Below are 14,411 nucleotides of genomic sequence, written 5' to 3' on the forward strand. Positions count from 1 at the left end.
GTACGAAGTTCGCTCAAAATGGAGTCGTTGGTGTATTGCATAGTTCCAGAGATTGATTTCACCCAAAACGCCCCAATGACTTCTCGCACCAGTATTATGATGTTCCCCAAGTTTTGGACTCAATCTGATGTCGATTGGTCCTTGAAATTTGACAATTCAGGTTGATAGGAGCATATTTATGCGACTTTGCTATCTTATTTCTTTGCATTTGCTTAGTTAATTCCCATTTATTAGAGTGATCTAGCTTATTTTCGTACTATTGTAGGTCCAAATGGCAAGATTGGCAAGAAAGGGCATTTTGGAGCATTTTAGAGCAGTTTTGGACTTGGAATGGATATATATGCATGGGCCAAGATGGATGGACGTTTTTGAAGTTGGAATAGGCTAGGAATGTGCTAAAAAGATGGGGAAATTAATTCAAGAATCAGCTTTTGGAAGTAAAAACCCTAACTGATTTTATTTTATTTTATTTTATCCTAATCCTATTCGACCTAAATTCCAGCTGGAAAAGGGGGGGATTAATTTCATATTAGGAAACCTAAAAACCCTAATTTCGTGGGTTTCTATTGGGCCCTATAATGCCTAAAGAAATCTGCCAAATAAAACCCTACTGGGTTTCACGGGCCCTTTACCCTAGATCTACCACATATATAAAGGAGGGGTTGCCGCAGGAAAATGGAGTTCTTTTGGTGCCGAGCAAGAAAGGAGAAAGGGAGAAAAAGAACTTGGAGCCGAACCTCTGCATTCATTGGGTTTTTCAGAGTTCTTCCCTTGATTAGTTCAAATGTTTATTCTAGATTGCTTTTCAATTATTATGAACATGTGTAACTGAATTTCTTCTTAGTTAGAGGTGAATTGGAAGCCATTGACATATGTTTTACATGAATTGATTACTTCCAGTTATGGTTTCATAAAGTATGAATGTGATTTACTTTTCTGTTTTATTGAGGACTTATTCTTGCATGTTTATTAAGGATGCATACTTAGTTTGTATGCAGGGATTTGATGCTAGAATATAAGGGAATTTCACCTAATCGTTATGAACTTATATTCGTAAGTAGTAAAAGTCACTAGTCATGATTGCGTTAAGTAAATTCTTGGCAGAGTATCATGCTTTTCATAGTTACAATTGCCTTGTCAAGGCTTATGATTTTCATAGAACTTAATGATCTTTGATATGTATCTCTATCATGCTGTTCATATAGGGAACTTGATAAGGATAATTTGATTGCGTCGCTGAGTCCAATTCAATGAACTTAGGAAAATCTGAGAGTTAATTAGTGCATTCACAATTAATTTGGGGCTTTGTCATTCATACTTTATAGAAAGAGTAACTGGAGATCAATTTGTGTGCGTATGTTCCATGTGTGGAGAAGAATCCTCTAGCTATCCCTTAATCCATATTTCATTCACAACTTAGTTGTTTGCTGCTGTCAGTTTTACTTTATTCTAAATCATCCAAATTCCCCCCAATCGTTGTTCCCTTAACTTAGTTTCCAGTTTAATAAGTCTAATTTGTGTTGATTAGCATCCCTCCAAATCCCCGGAATAGAACGATCCCTACTTACTCGTACTACGATTGCATAATTTATAGGGTTTAATTTGTGCGTTAGTTATTTCTCACGCCAAATTTTGGCGCCGTTGCCGGGGATTAGCAAAATTGCTAATCTTCCGTTTGTTTTCATTTTTCTTGTGTTTCTGATTTTGTTTTGTTTTGTTTTCTTTGTTTTAGGTACTAGTTTATGACTTCGAAGTTCACACCCTGTTCGTGCGCACATATTGAACTTTGACGACGATTTCGAACGAACTTTGAGAAGGAAGAGGAAGCAGCGTAACTCAATCCTCTAGTTCTAGTTCAACCTGAATCTGAAGTCAAACGGACTTGGAAGAGGAATAAGACATGGCTGTAGACAATCGAACAATCAAGGAACTTTCAGCCTCTGGATTGACACTGCAGTCCTCTTGCATTCAATACTATAGGGCAGCTGCAGGTAAGACCGATGAGTTTGAATTGAAGTCGAGTTTGCTACATCACATTCCCAAATACCATGGGCTGTACATGGAAGATCCAAACAAGCATTTGAAGGAAGTTGAAGTAGTATGTTCAAGTATGACATCCATTAACGTGGATGGGAATATTTTGAAGATGAAAGCCTTCCCATTCTCTCTTATGGACAAGGCTAAAGATTGGCTCTATGAACTAGCACTGGAACCGTCACTTCTTGGGAAAGTATGAAGAAAGCATTCTTAGAGAAATTCTTCCCAACTTCAAGAGTCATTCTTTTGAGGAAGAAAATTAGTGGAATTCAACAAGGCCCGGGAGAATCCTTTCCAGGGTACTATGAGCGTTTTAAGACGTTAGTTGCATCCTGCCCACAACATCAAATGAAGGAAGAGCTTTTAATTCAATATTTCTATGAAGGACTACTTCACGAGAGACAAATGCTTGATGCTTCAGGAGGTGCTTTGGTTGACAAAACACCATTCTGTGAAGATCTTAATAGCAAACCGAGCTTTGAATGCACAACAATACGAAGGAGTTGGAGGGAGAGATCATACACGGCCAAGTCCGGTTAATGAGGTAAGTGCTATTTCGGAACTTCAATCTCAAATGGCTAATCTCTCTACTCTTATTTCGCAGGTTGTTGAAGGATCCAAAGTGCAAAGTACAGCCACTTGTAGCGTGTGCTCTATGCATGGACACCCCACTCGATCAATGTCCTCAATTAATAGAGAATGGGGGATGGGAAAGTGCCAATGCCGAGGTTATCAAGGCCAAAATCAACCTAGGTATGACCTGTTTTCAAACACCTATAATCCGTGAAACGACCGACCCAAATTCCACTTTGGAATCCGGTCGAATCCGCGCAAAATCGACACCTAGTGCCTGTGGGTCGAATGACCAAAATGCCCGAAGCGTTAACACAAACTCGGGCCCTATCTCGTGGCTGCGCAATCGTAGGCTGCCTACGCACTTTCGAGGGATCAAGCCACACGTAGTTCTTTCCTCCGCTCCGACCTATAATCGTTTGTTTTATCAGAAACCCCACTCTAGGGCTGACATTTCTGAGTATCCGGGACTCCGTTTTACGATCCGTCAAATACTATACGATCCTGGAATTACCTAGATCAACATACTTGAAAATAACTACGATCAAACGGTTCAAACATAGTGAACCCGGAAATCGCACAGAGGCGAGATCCGTTCGGGTTCAAACGATATCCGAATTAAGATCCGCGAAATCCTACGCGCTCGTGAGGACTAGGAGATCATTCTAGGACTGACTGTGGTCCCCATATTACTGCCCACGCGCCGCCACACGCGGCGTGCAGGTGCATAAAGCGATAACGCCGCGGAAAATCTCAACATCTCGGCTCAAGACTCTATCCTAGGTAAACACCCTATTTGGAGCCACTTTGTTCTTGGACCAACCCCAAAAGTGGCCGGAAGTGGCCGGAATAAATGACTCAAAACTGCTGAAACCTAACTCGTAAATCGAGTTATTTACGCTAGAAATTTCAAATCCTACCCAACCAGCAGCTAGAGCATGAAAATAGCTAGAAAACCATACCTCACTCGTCCGATTTGGTGGCGGACGACGGAGAACGAACGCTGGAAGTTCTCAAAAATCGCCCGGCCCGCCGTTGTGGCTGTTTCCGGCGACTATGGCGGCGGATCATGGCGGCGAAGGGCTGGGGTTGGAAGAGGGAAGTTTCGTGGTTCATTTGGCGCTGGTATTGCCTGAATCGGGTCGGAGCCGAGAGAAATCAGCCGAAAGTTGGCTCCTCCTTCGCCTCAAACCTAAAAATCTGGGTTTATAAAATCAACTTCAAATATTTATGGTTATGCCATCAACTTCTTTGATCGTAACTCCTTCGTTATAATTCCGATTTGAGTCCACTACACGCCTACTTCGCTTTCACGCTCTCACGCAACGGTACAACTAAAATCCTCAAATTCCTTCCCGATCAAAAGTCAACTTTTAAACTAATAAAATATTCTAGGGTATTTTAGTCTTTTTCTCAAATAAATTAATAGTTAAATATTAATTTTAGGTTTGTTGTTACAATCTTCCTCTTATAAAATTTCGCCTCGAATTTACTTTCCTCTAACGGAGGGGGTAAGGTACTAAGCCTACTACATTGTTCTCAAGCCTCGCCCTCTAGTACTGTACTCACTACTTGCATCTCAATAATCAGATCTATAGGGTAATCAATAAAATCTGAGGATCATACATTTATATCTGAATACCTGAGCCGCTTAAGGAAATATAAAACTCAAAAGACTGCTAATTTATCAATTTCTAGACTTAAAACTCACGCTCTTAACTGATAATCAACTAAAACCCCTTCTTTTTTTTTTCCTCCGAGTATCTGACACTGCTAACGCTAGCACAAAAGACTAATTTGCCCTTCTTAATCTGTAATTAATCGAATGCAAGTGCGATTTCTACCAAAATTCGCAGTAGTCTCCTCAGAATCGAAAGCATTCCCAAAAATATTCGGCTCAGAAACAAGGATATATATATATAACTCATCCGCCAAAGATGCATTAAATCATATCCAAATAATCAAGCATCGAATATTTTGGCCTCAGGCCACAACAATTCCAATAAATCAATCTAATAAAATTCATCTCAACTTCATGATCAACAAAGATACTCGCAATTCAACATGCTAACTTGTGCATTCTTATTCATGCATGACTTATCAAATAATAATTCTACTGAAAAATACTGAATATATAACTCATCATGTTCTCGTAATTACCGACTCGTGAGACATCCGTCAACTCGATCCGCAATTCGCTCCTACTGGCCCGGATAATCTGTAAGATCTGTGGGGCAACATATTTAATACCATATCCAATAATAACAATTAAAATCATAGATAAATTAAAACAAATCGATTAAGAGAAAATAGGCAAGCTCAATATCTTTATATCGACTCACTTAAGATTTATAAATAAACATATATGTGTATATATATATATATATATATATGTTTGTAAAACAATTGTGATATCAAGCAAATAGTGGTAATCAGATAAAATCTTAATTTAGTTTAAAACATCTCAAAATCAAATTCTTCCACCTAGGCATACCCCATAATCGATCCACACTCGATATCCATCAATTCCTGATAACCACAATTTCGCAGGTCTCGAGGATACAAAATCAACCCGAGCCGCAATCGATATCCGCAATTCGGCAGGTCTCTGACACAAAGTCAACCCAGCCGCAATCGCGTGACTCGGGACCGTAGTCGGCTGATCGCAAATCGCAGGTCTCGAGACAACCTCTCAATCTGAAGCCGCAACTCGGCACCACACGGTCGCGCCCGAACTCGTGGGGCAAAATAATCGATCAGACATCGGCATCACACTGCCTCAGCGCCCTGAACTCGTGGAGCAAAATAACTGTCTCAAGGCAATGGGGTATCCTATGGTGGGTTTGAAAACCATAATCTGTTGTTTACATAAACTTTCAATAAACTGGTTTTCCACTGAACATAAAATATATCCATATATATATATATAGATACACACACACCAAAATTTGATGAAAACCAAAAATTAAATTTCTTCCTTTTCAACTCCTGAATCTATGCATCAATTACTTAGCTAGTTGGTTAACCACCTTACTCTCTGCTGAGCATACCATTCCAATAAAAATTTATACCCTTACAACACAATTAATCACATAAACAAATATAAAGGTGATGAATAAACCGATAATTAAATACTGATCTTGCTAAACCTCAGTTCTCAACATATAAGCATATAATAACGTGTATAACAATTTTTATTTTTATTTTTATTTTTTTTCAACCTCACAACAAATTTTTCAAATCCTTCCGGATATCTGTTTTCTCCACACCAATGCAATAAAATAAAATAACAATTGGAAAAAAAACAACCTAATAATTGTCCAAAGAATTCAAAATACTGATGCACAAGTAATGCAGGTCTACTGAAGTTAACCTAATGCTCGATACCAATTGAACGACTGACCCAAATTCCACTTTGGAACCGGTCGAATCTCGCAAAATCGACACCTAGTGCCCGTGGGTCGAAATGACCAAAATGCCCGGAAGCGCACACAAACTCGGGCCCTATCTCGTGGCTGCGCCGTAATCGTAGGCTGCCTCACGCACTTTCTCGAGGAATCAAGCCACACGTAGTTCTTTCCTCCGCTCCTACCTATAATCGGTTTGTTTTATCAGAAACCCCACTCTAGGGTGACATTTCTGGAGTATCCGGACTCGCTTTACGATCCATCAAATACTATACGATCCTGGAATTACCTAGATCAACATACTTGAAAATAACTACGATCAAACGGTTCAAACATAGTGAACCCTAAATCGCACAGAGGCGAGATCCGTCGGGGTTCAAACGATATCCGAATTAAGATCCGCGAAATCCTACGCGCTCGTGAGGACTAGGAGATCATTCTAGGACTGACTGTGGTCCCCATATTACTGCCCACGCGCCGCCACACGCACCGGCAAGCGTGGTGCATAAAGCGATAACGCTCACGAAAATCTCAACATCTCGGCTCAAGACTCCTATCCTAGGTAAAACACCCTATTTGGAGCCACTTTTGTTCTTGGACCAACCCCAAAAAGTGGCCGGAAGTGGCGAACAAAGTGACTCGAAAACCGGCTGAAACCTAACTCAGAATCGAGTTATTTACGCTAGAAATTTCTCAAATCCTACCCAACCAGCAGCTAGAGCATGAAAAATAGCTAGAAAACCATAGTCAAAACGAACGCTGGAAGTTCACAAAATCGTCGCGCTGCTTTGGTCGCTTCCGCGACTATGGCGTGGATCATGGCGGCGATCATGGCGCGAAGGTTGGAAGAGGAAGTTTCGTGGTTCATTTGGCACGTATTGCCTGAATCGGGGTCGGAGCTGAGAAATCAGCTCAGAAAGTTGGCTCTCCTTCGCCTCAAACCCAAAAAATGGGTTTATAAAATCTGAACTTCAAATATTTACTTATGCCATCAACTTCTTTTGATCGTAACTCCTTCGTTACAATTCCGATTTGAGTCCACTACAAGTCTACGAATTCGCTTCGCGCTTACGAACGTACAACTAAAATCCCCAAATTCCTTCCCGATCAAAAAGTCAACTTTTAAACTAATAAAATATTCTAGGGGTATTTTAGTCTTTTTCTCAAATAAATTAATAGTTAAATATTAATTTTAGGTTTGGGTTGTTACAATCCGGGCTGGAGAGATCATCCAAATTTGAAGTGGAGGGAGCCTCAACAACAACAAGGCGGATATAGACACCACCTCTGTGGCCCTATCAAAGGTCAAGCACCACCACACCTCAACCACAAACCGCCTAATCAAATTCAGGTTCGCCATTGGATAATGATCAAATGCTTAAAGTACTAACTTCTTTGACTCAGGGTTTACAAAATCAAGCCAAAGAGATGAGCGAAGTGAAGAAGCAAATTGGGCAGATGGCGGAGTTCATGGGATGATTTAGAGAAGAAGGCAAACTACCTAGCTCAACCATTGTCAATCCAAAAGGAGGTTTTGAAACGGCTAAAGCTATCATCTTGAGGAGTGGTAAAGAGATTGGAACCAATCCCAAAATGTCCAAACAAAGCCCAAAAGAGAACGAAAAGCTGCTGCTCAAGGAGAAGGAGGTGGACAAAGCCACGGCAAGGAGGAACAACCCTTGCTGCAGTCCCTAAAGCTCATACACAACCAAACTCAGGTAAGGTTGTTCCAAATTCAACTCATTCTAACCCTATCCCACCAAATGTACCTTTCCCTCGCAGGTTTATGCAATCTAAGAAAGAAGAGAATGAAAAAGACATCTTAGAGACTTTCAGGAAGGTACAAGTCAATATCCCACTTCTTGATGCAATAAAGCAAGTTCCAAGATATGCTAAATTCTTGAAAGAGCTTTGTACAACAAGGAGGAGGATTTCAAACAAAGAAGTGGTAAGGGTAAGTGAGAATGTTTCCGCAGTTTTGCAATGAAAACTGCCACCTAAATGCAAAGATCCAGGTAGTTTCACAATCCCTTGTGTTATTGGTAACACCAAGTTTGAACATGCCATGTTAGATTTAGGTGCTTCCATTAATGTCATGCCATACTCTATTTATGCATCTATGAACTTAGGAGAGCTTAAAAATGATGGCGTTATAATTCAATTAGCCGATCGTTCTAATGCATATCCGAAAGGAGTTTTGGAAGATGTTTTGGTGCAGGTTAACCACTTGATATTTCCAGCAGATTTTTATGTGCTTGAGATGGAGGATTCGGCCCATTCTACACCATTGCCAATCTTACTTGGACGACCTTTCATGAAAACAGCCCGAACCAAGATCGATGTGTTCAAGGGGACGTTGACAATGGAATTTGATGGCAATATCATTGATTTCAATATTTCTGAAGCTATAAGGTACCCTATTGATGATCACTCCTGTTTCTCTATTGATGCATTTGATTCTTTGGCGCAGAATATCTCGAATCCCTAGATAGGATATCCTTGAAACCACCATCGCTCAGGAATTGAACTCATCAAAAATGGGGCCGAACCTAATCATGAAGAAATTGGCGAGATGGTGGCTGCCCTTGAGTCACTGCCACAATATGTTGGTAAGTCTCCAATCCCAATCCCAATTCCCGTTTCTACTAACAAGTTGTTACCTTCGGTGATTCAGGCACCCACTGAGCTTAAACCGTTACGAATCATTTGAAGTATGTCTTCTTGGGAGATAAAGAGACTTTGCCTGTCATAATCTCTTCATCACTCACGGCAGAGGAGGAGGAAAAACTAGTTCGGGTGTTGCAAGAGTACAAAACAGCTATTGGATGGACTTTAGCCGACATCAAGGGACTTAGTCCTACAACATGCATGCATCGCATACTTCTAAAAGAGGGGGTTAAACCAACTCGAGAGGCTCAACGCCGACTTGTTGGTGTTAATATGTTAACTCGCAATTGTACGGGCCAATTAGTAATATAGCAAGACAAGTACAAGGTCGTACCCACGAGGACTGAGAAGTTAAAATTAGTTATGTACTTAGATTACCAAATTCAAGAAAGTAGGAGGTTAAGTCTAAAATAGAATTTAAAGCAAGAGTGATTGTAATTGTTGAACAAATGAGGCAAAACGAAATTTCAAACAAAAGCAAAGTGAGCAAATGTAACAAAGAGTGTTTTTGTGGGCTGGAAAACAGATTGGGAGACTAGGGCATTCGATTCACCATAACAATTCAATTCTAGGTTATAAGGAGTCAAGTGACAAGTCTAATTCAGATTCAAAGATTGATTCTAGCTAAAGTATAATTAGGCCATGGTGTCTGGTCCTAACCTTGTGTTCCTAATTCCCTAACTTGATCATTTGTTGTCTAACCTAAATTAAACATTAGGAACTCATTAAGCATAGAAGAACAATTTAAACAACCAAGCATGTATCTAATCCCTGTTGTCGAATGTCCATCCATACTTTTCTTATTCATAGTTCAATTCGAATCAAAGCATGGTGTCTACTCTTGATTCAAACCAAGATAGCTAATATACAAGTTCTAATGGTGATCAATCATCCAAACAAGCATATTAACGATAAGCATAATGAATAAGAACATGAATCATGAAGCAAACTTGAAACTCAAAACTTCAACTTATAAACCCAGAATATTCATGTTAGGTTACATCGAAGTCCTACTTATGAATTTAGCTACTCATAATGGAAATGAAACTTAAACAGAAATGAGAAAACATAATGAATGTAATAAGAGTGGAAAAACCCATTTCAAGTTACTTGTGGTGTCCAAGGCTTCTCCAAGTGCTTCTCCACACCTAATGCTGCTCCAAGACCTTCCTCACATCTAGAGTATGGCAACTAAAGAGGTGATTTGGGATGAGTTTGGGTGAGTGGTGATGGCAGAGAAAGAGGAAATTCGTAGGGAAATGGAAGGAAGGCTTGTTGGAGCTGTTTTGGTGATTTGGGACTGAAATGGAGTGTTTGGGGAAGGATGGGAGTGTTAGAGGATGGCTGAAGTGAATTTTAGGCTGAATGGAGTGACATTTTTTGAATGAGTGTGCATCACTCTATTTATAGAGTGCAAATTCGTGCTCCCCCTTTGGCTGGTGAAGCACACCCATTCCTAGCTATTCCCATTTGTCTGAGCTGCCCATTAGGTTCCCATGCTGCTGATTTGATGTGTAGCCCATGCCTCTAGGAATGTCAACTGGCCATGCCTCTTGGAATGTCAGCTGCCCATGCCTTCGAGTTTCCATGTCTTCTTGTCAAGCACATGACTCAACAGCTAGCAGTTGCATTCCTGAGCATGGTGTGCATTTTGATGGGCTCACGGATTGGGGTTGACTTAATCAATTGATCTATTTGAGTAGTCCATCTTGCAGTTCAGACTCTCATCTTTCCAAGGCACATATTATATGGGCCAATCAAAGTTGGGAGAAAGACGTTAAGGCCGAAATGAGTTGCCAACCCAGTCTGCTCGTTTTTGCACCATTTTGCATCTTTTCTTATCCAAAGGCACCATTGCTACCTAAGGCTCAATGAACTGAATGATAAACAGAAAAGGGATTAAAAGCACACGTTTGACTCAATAACATAACCAAATCATAAGTTAGAAGGGTACAAAATGATATGCAATTGTGAACTGATCACGACTCAACCCTCCAATGATGGAAGTTGTGAAAAAGGAGATCATTAAGCTTCTTGATTGTGGGGTCATTTACCCAATTTCGGATAGTCGTTGGGTTTCACCGGTTCAAGTTGTACCAAAGAAATCAGGAGTCACTGTGGTAAAAAATGAAGAGAATGAACTTGTCCCCACTCGTATCCAAATAGGTTGGAGAGTTTGCATTGATTATAGGAAGCTCAACGCCACCACAAGGAAAGATCACTTCCCTTTGCCGTTCATTGATCAAATGCTTGAAAGGTTAGCCGGTCATTCTTTTTATTGCTTTCTTGATGGCTATTCGGGATATAATCAGATTGTTATAGCCCCAGATGACCAAGAAAAGACTACTTTTACTTGTCCGTTTGGTACTTTTGCTTATCGACGAATGCCATTTGGTTTATGTAATGCACCAGCCACCTTTCAAAGATGCATGGTAAGTATCTTTTCCGATTTCGTTGAGAAGATTATTGAGGTTTTCATGGATGATTTTAGTGTCTTTGGTGACTCTTTTGATGGCTGTTTAACTAATCTCACGTTGATATTAAAACATTGCATTGAAACCAACCTTGTTTTAAATTGGGAAAAATGTCACTTCATGGTAAAACAAGGTATGGTTTTAGGACATATAGTTTCAGAAAAGGGAATTGAAGTTGATAAATCAAAAATAGGTCTTGTACGCCACTTACCCTCTCCCACTTCGGTGAGAGAGGTTCGTTCTTTCCTTGGACATGCAGGATTCTATAGACGTTTTATCAAAGATTTCTCGAAGATTTCAACACCCTTGTGCCGACTTCTACAAAAGGATGTACCGTTTGTGTTTGATGACGAATGTGAGAAGGCGTTCAATCACCTCAAAGAATTGTTAACTTCAGCACTCATTGTTCCACAGTTGGAGCCTTAGCTTCGAGCTTATGTGTGATGCATCGATTATGCTTTAGGGCTGTTTTGGGACAATGAAGGACAAGAAGCCACACGTCATCTACTACGCATCCCGAACCTTGAATGATGCTCAATTGAATTACTCCACCACTGAAAAAGAACTTCTTGCTGTTGTGTTTGCTTTAGATAAGTTTCGTTCTTATTTACTTTGTACTAAAGTTATAATTTACTCTGACCATGCAGCTTTGAAGTACTTACTCACAAAGAAAGAAGTCAAACCAAGGCTTATTCGCTGGATGCTTCTTCTTCAGGAGTTTGACGTGGAAATTAGGGACAAAAGAGGATGTGAAAATTTAGTGGCTGACCACTTGAGCCGTTTGGTACATGAAGAAGACCTTCTACCTATTCCAGAGGCATTCCCAGGATGAACAATTGCTGACCATTGAGGTAAGTGAGTCATGGTATGCTGATATTGTGAATTATATTGTGTCTAAACAAGTTCAAGCACCATAACTAGGCACCAACGCGATAAACTTAAAAAAATTGCACGGTTTTATGTGTGGGATGACCCTTATTTGTGGAAATATTGCCCTGATCAAATTATTCGTAGATGTGTGCATGATTCTGAGTTTAATTCAATCTTAACCTTCTGTCACACTTATGCATGTGGGGGTCACTTTGGTACACAACGCACAGCACTTAAGGTTTTAGAATGTGGATTTTATTGGCCTACTATCTTTAAGGATGCTAGAACGTTTTGTATGACTTGTGATCGTTGTCAAAGAACGGGCAATATAGGTGCAAAAGATCAAATGCCGCAAACCCCTATCTTTTCTGTTGAGATTTTTGATGTTTGGGGTATTGATTTCATGGGCCCTTTTCCTTCTTCATATAGTTTTAATTATATCTTACTTGCTGTGGATTATGTTTCAAAATGGGTGTAAGCAAAAGCCACCCGTACCAATGATTCCAAAGTGGTTGCAGGTTTTATTAAAACTAACATATTTGCAAGATTTGGAATGCCATGAGTACTTATAAGTGATGGGGGCTCTCATTTTGTAATCGGACTATAGAGGCACTACTTAAGAAGTATAATGTCACGCATAAGGTTTTAACACCTTATCATCCCCAAACAAGTGGACAAGCCGAAGTTTCCAACCGGGAAATCAAGCAGATATTGGAAAAGACAGTTGGACCAACTCGAAAGGATTGGAGCTTGCATTTGAATGATGCATTGTGGGCATATCGTACTGCCTACAAAACACCAATTGGAATGTCTCATTTTCGGCTCATTTATGGGAAACCATGCCATCTTCTAGTTGAGTTGGAGCATCGTGCACATTGGCTAGTCAAGACTTTCAACATGAACATTGATGCCGCTGGACTTCATAGGAAATTGCAATTGAATGAACTTGAGGAAATTCGGACTGAAGCTTATGAGAACGCTCATATTTACAAGGAGAAAACAAAGGCTGCCCATGATAAGATGATTCGTAGTAAAACGTTTTCGTGGGGCAGAAAGTGTTACTTTTCAACTCTCGCCTTCGTTTGTTTTCGGGTAAGTTGCGTTCTAAATGGATTGGTCCTTTTGTTGTTACTAATGTTTTTCCCTATGGTGCAGTCAAAATTCAAAGTTTTAAGACGGGACATGAATTCAAAGTGAATGGACACCGTTTGAAGCCATACTATGAGTCTTTTGAGGAGCATGTAGTGGAGGATGTACCCCTCCATGCCATTGGCCCTAGTGAATCTTAAAGGGAGGTATCGTCCGGCTGGAAGACGTTAAAGCAAGCGCTTCTTGGGAGGCAACCCATGTGTTCAAATAGAAAGACAACGGAATCTCCGGGCTCTACAACCAGATTTGCTCTCTTTTACTCTTCTCTTTATTATTTTTACTTTGCTATGATTGTCTTGTTTGCTAGTTGTCTCTCATTGCTTTCTTGTTTAAAGTTTTCTTTTGAAACATTGAGGACAATGTTCAGTTTAAGTGTGGGGGGGTAAACAGAGTGCTTTTCGTGATTTATTTTCAAAATTCACCACCTATCACTACTAATGTTGTTATTCACTGTTTTAAAAAGTGTTTTCGTGCTTTATTTAAAATTAAAAACAAAAAACAAAAGAGTCAAGAGTTGTTTTTGTTGTTTGTTTGTGTCTTAGGGTACCTTCCAACACAATGATGAGGATTTGGTTTTTAATTGCATGACTTTTAAAGAAAGTTACAAACATGGGTGGAAGTCTGATATGCTCTTTGGTTAATATTTAGTTATAGTTGTCAATTACGAATTCACATGTAATCACACAAAAAAAAAAAAAAAAAAAAAGATCATCTGTTTTTGTAACATGCTGGAAGGAAGGAACTCAAACTAACGCTACAACCCTGAGAGACTTGAGCCTGTTCTTTGTTTGGAGAGTTATTAATCTTAATATTCTTGTTTTCTAAAGTCGTTGCATGATCTCATTATTTCTTTGCTTGGTTGCTACTTAGAATGCTTTTTCATCTCTTTAGTTCCAAATACTAGAACTCATGCCCGTTCCATTCAAAGCATCAAATTGATTGCGTAACAAATAACAAGATGAAGTTGTTTAGTTACCATCAGAGCCAAAAAGCCTTATCCCTTGCATATGCATTGTAGGTTTAACCCTTTTGAAGCCTTATTTAGCTTATTTTCTTTGTTAGCTTGCATTATCCCTACCAAGCCTAGTATAAGAATATCCATACCCTTGTTCTTAAAGAATAGTCAAGCATGACTTGTTGGGAATTCCTTTTGATTTACGATTTGCAGAAAAAAAAAAAAAAAAAAACAAGTGTGGGGGAAGGATTTGTTCCTTTGGATTAGTGTTGTCAAAAA

General features: G+C 39.7%; 1 pseudogene; it reads left to right on the forward strand.

The window, feature by feature from the left end:
* Window positions 1-11,881, forward strand: part of LOC148920523 (uncharacterized) — a 36,039-nt pseudogene extending 24,158 nt beyond the window's left edge.
* The last annotated feature ends 2,530 nt before the right edge of the window (window positions 11,882-14,411 follow it).

This window comes from Prunus mume, linkage group LG2 (genome assembly GCF_029339155.1).
Source record: "Prunus mume cultivar Tortuosa linkage group LG2, ASM2933915v1, whole genome shotgun sequence".
In the NCBI taxonomy this organism is placed as follows: Eukaryota; Viridiplantae; Streptophyta; class Magnoliopsida; order Rosales; family Rosaceae; genus Prunus; species Prunus mume.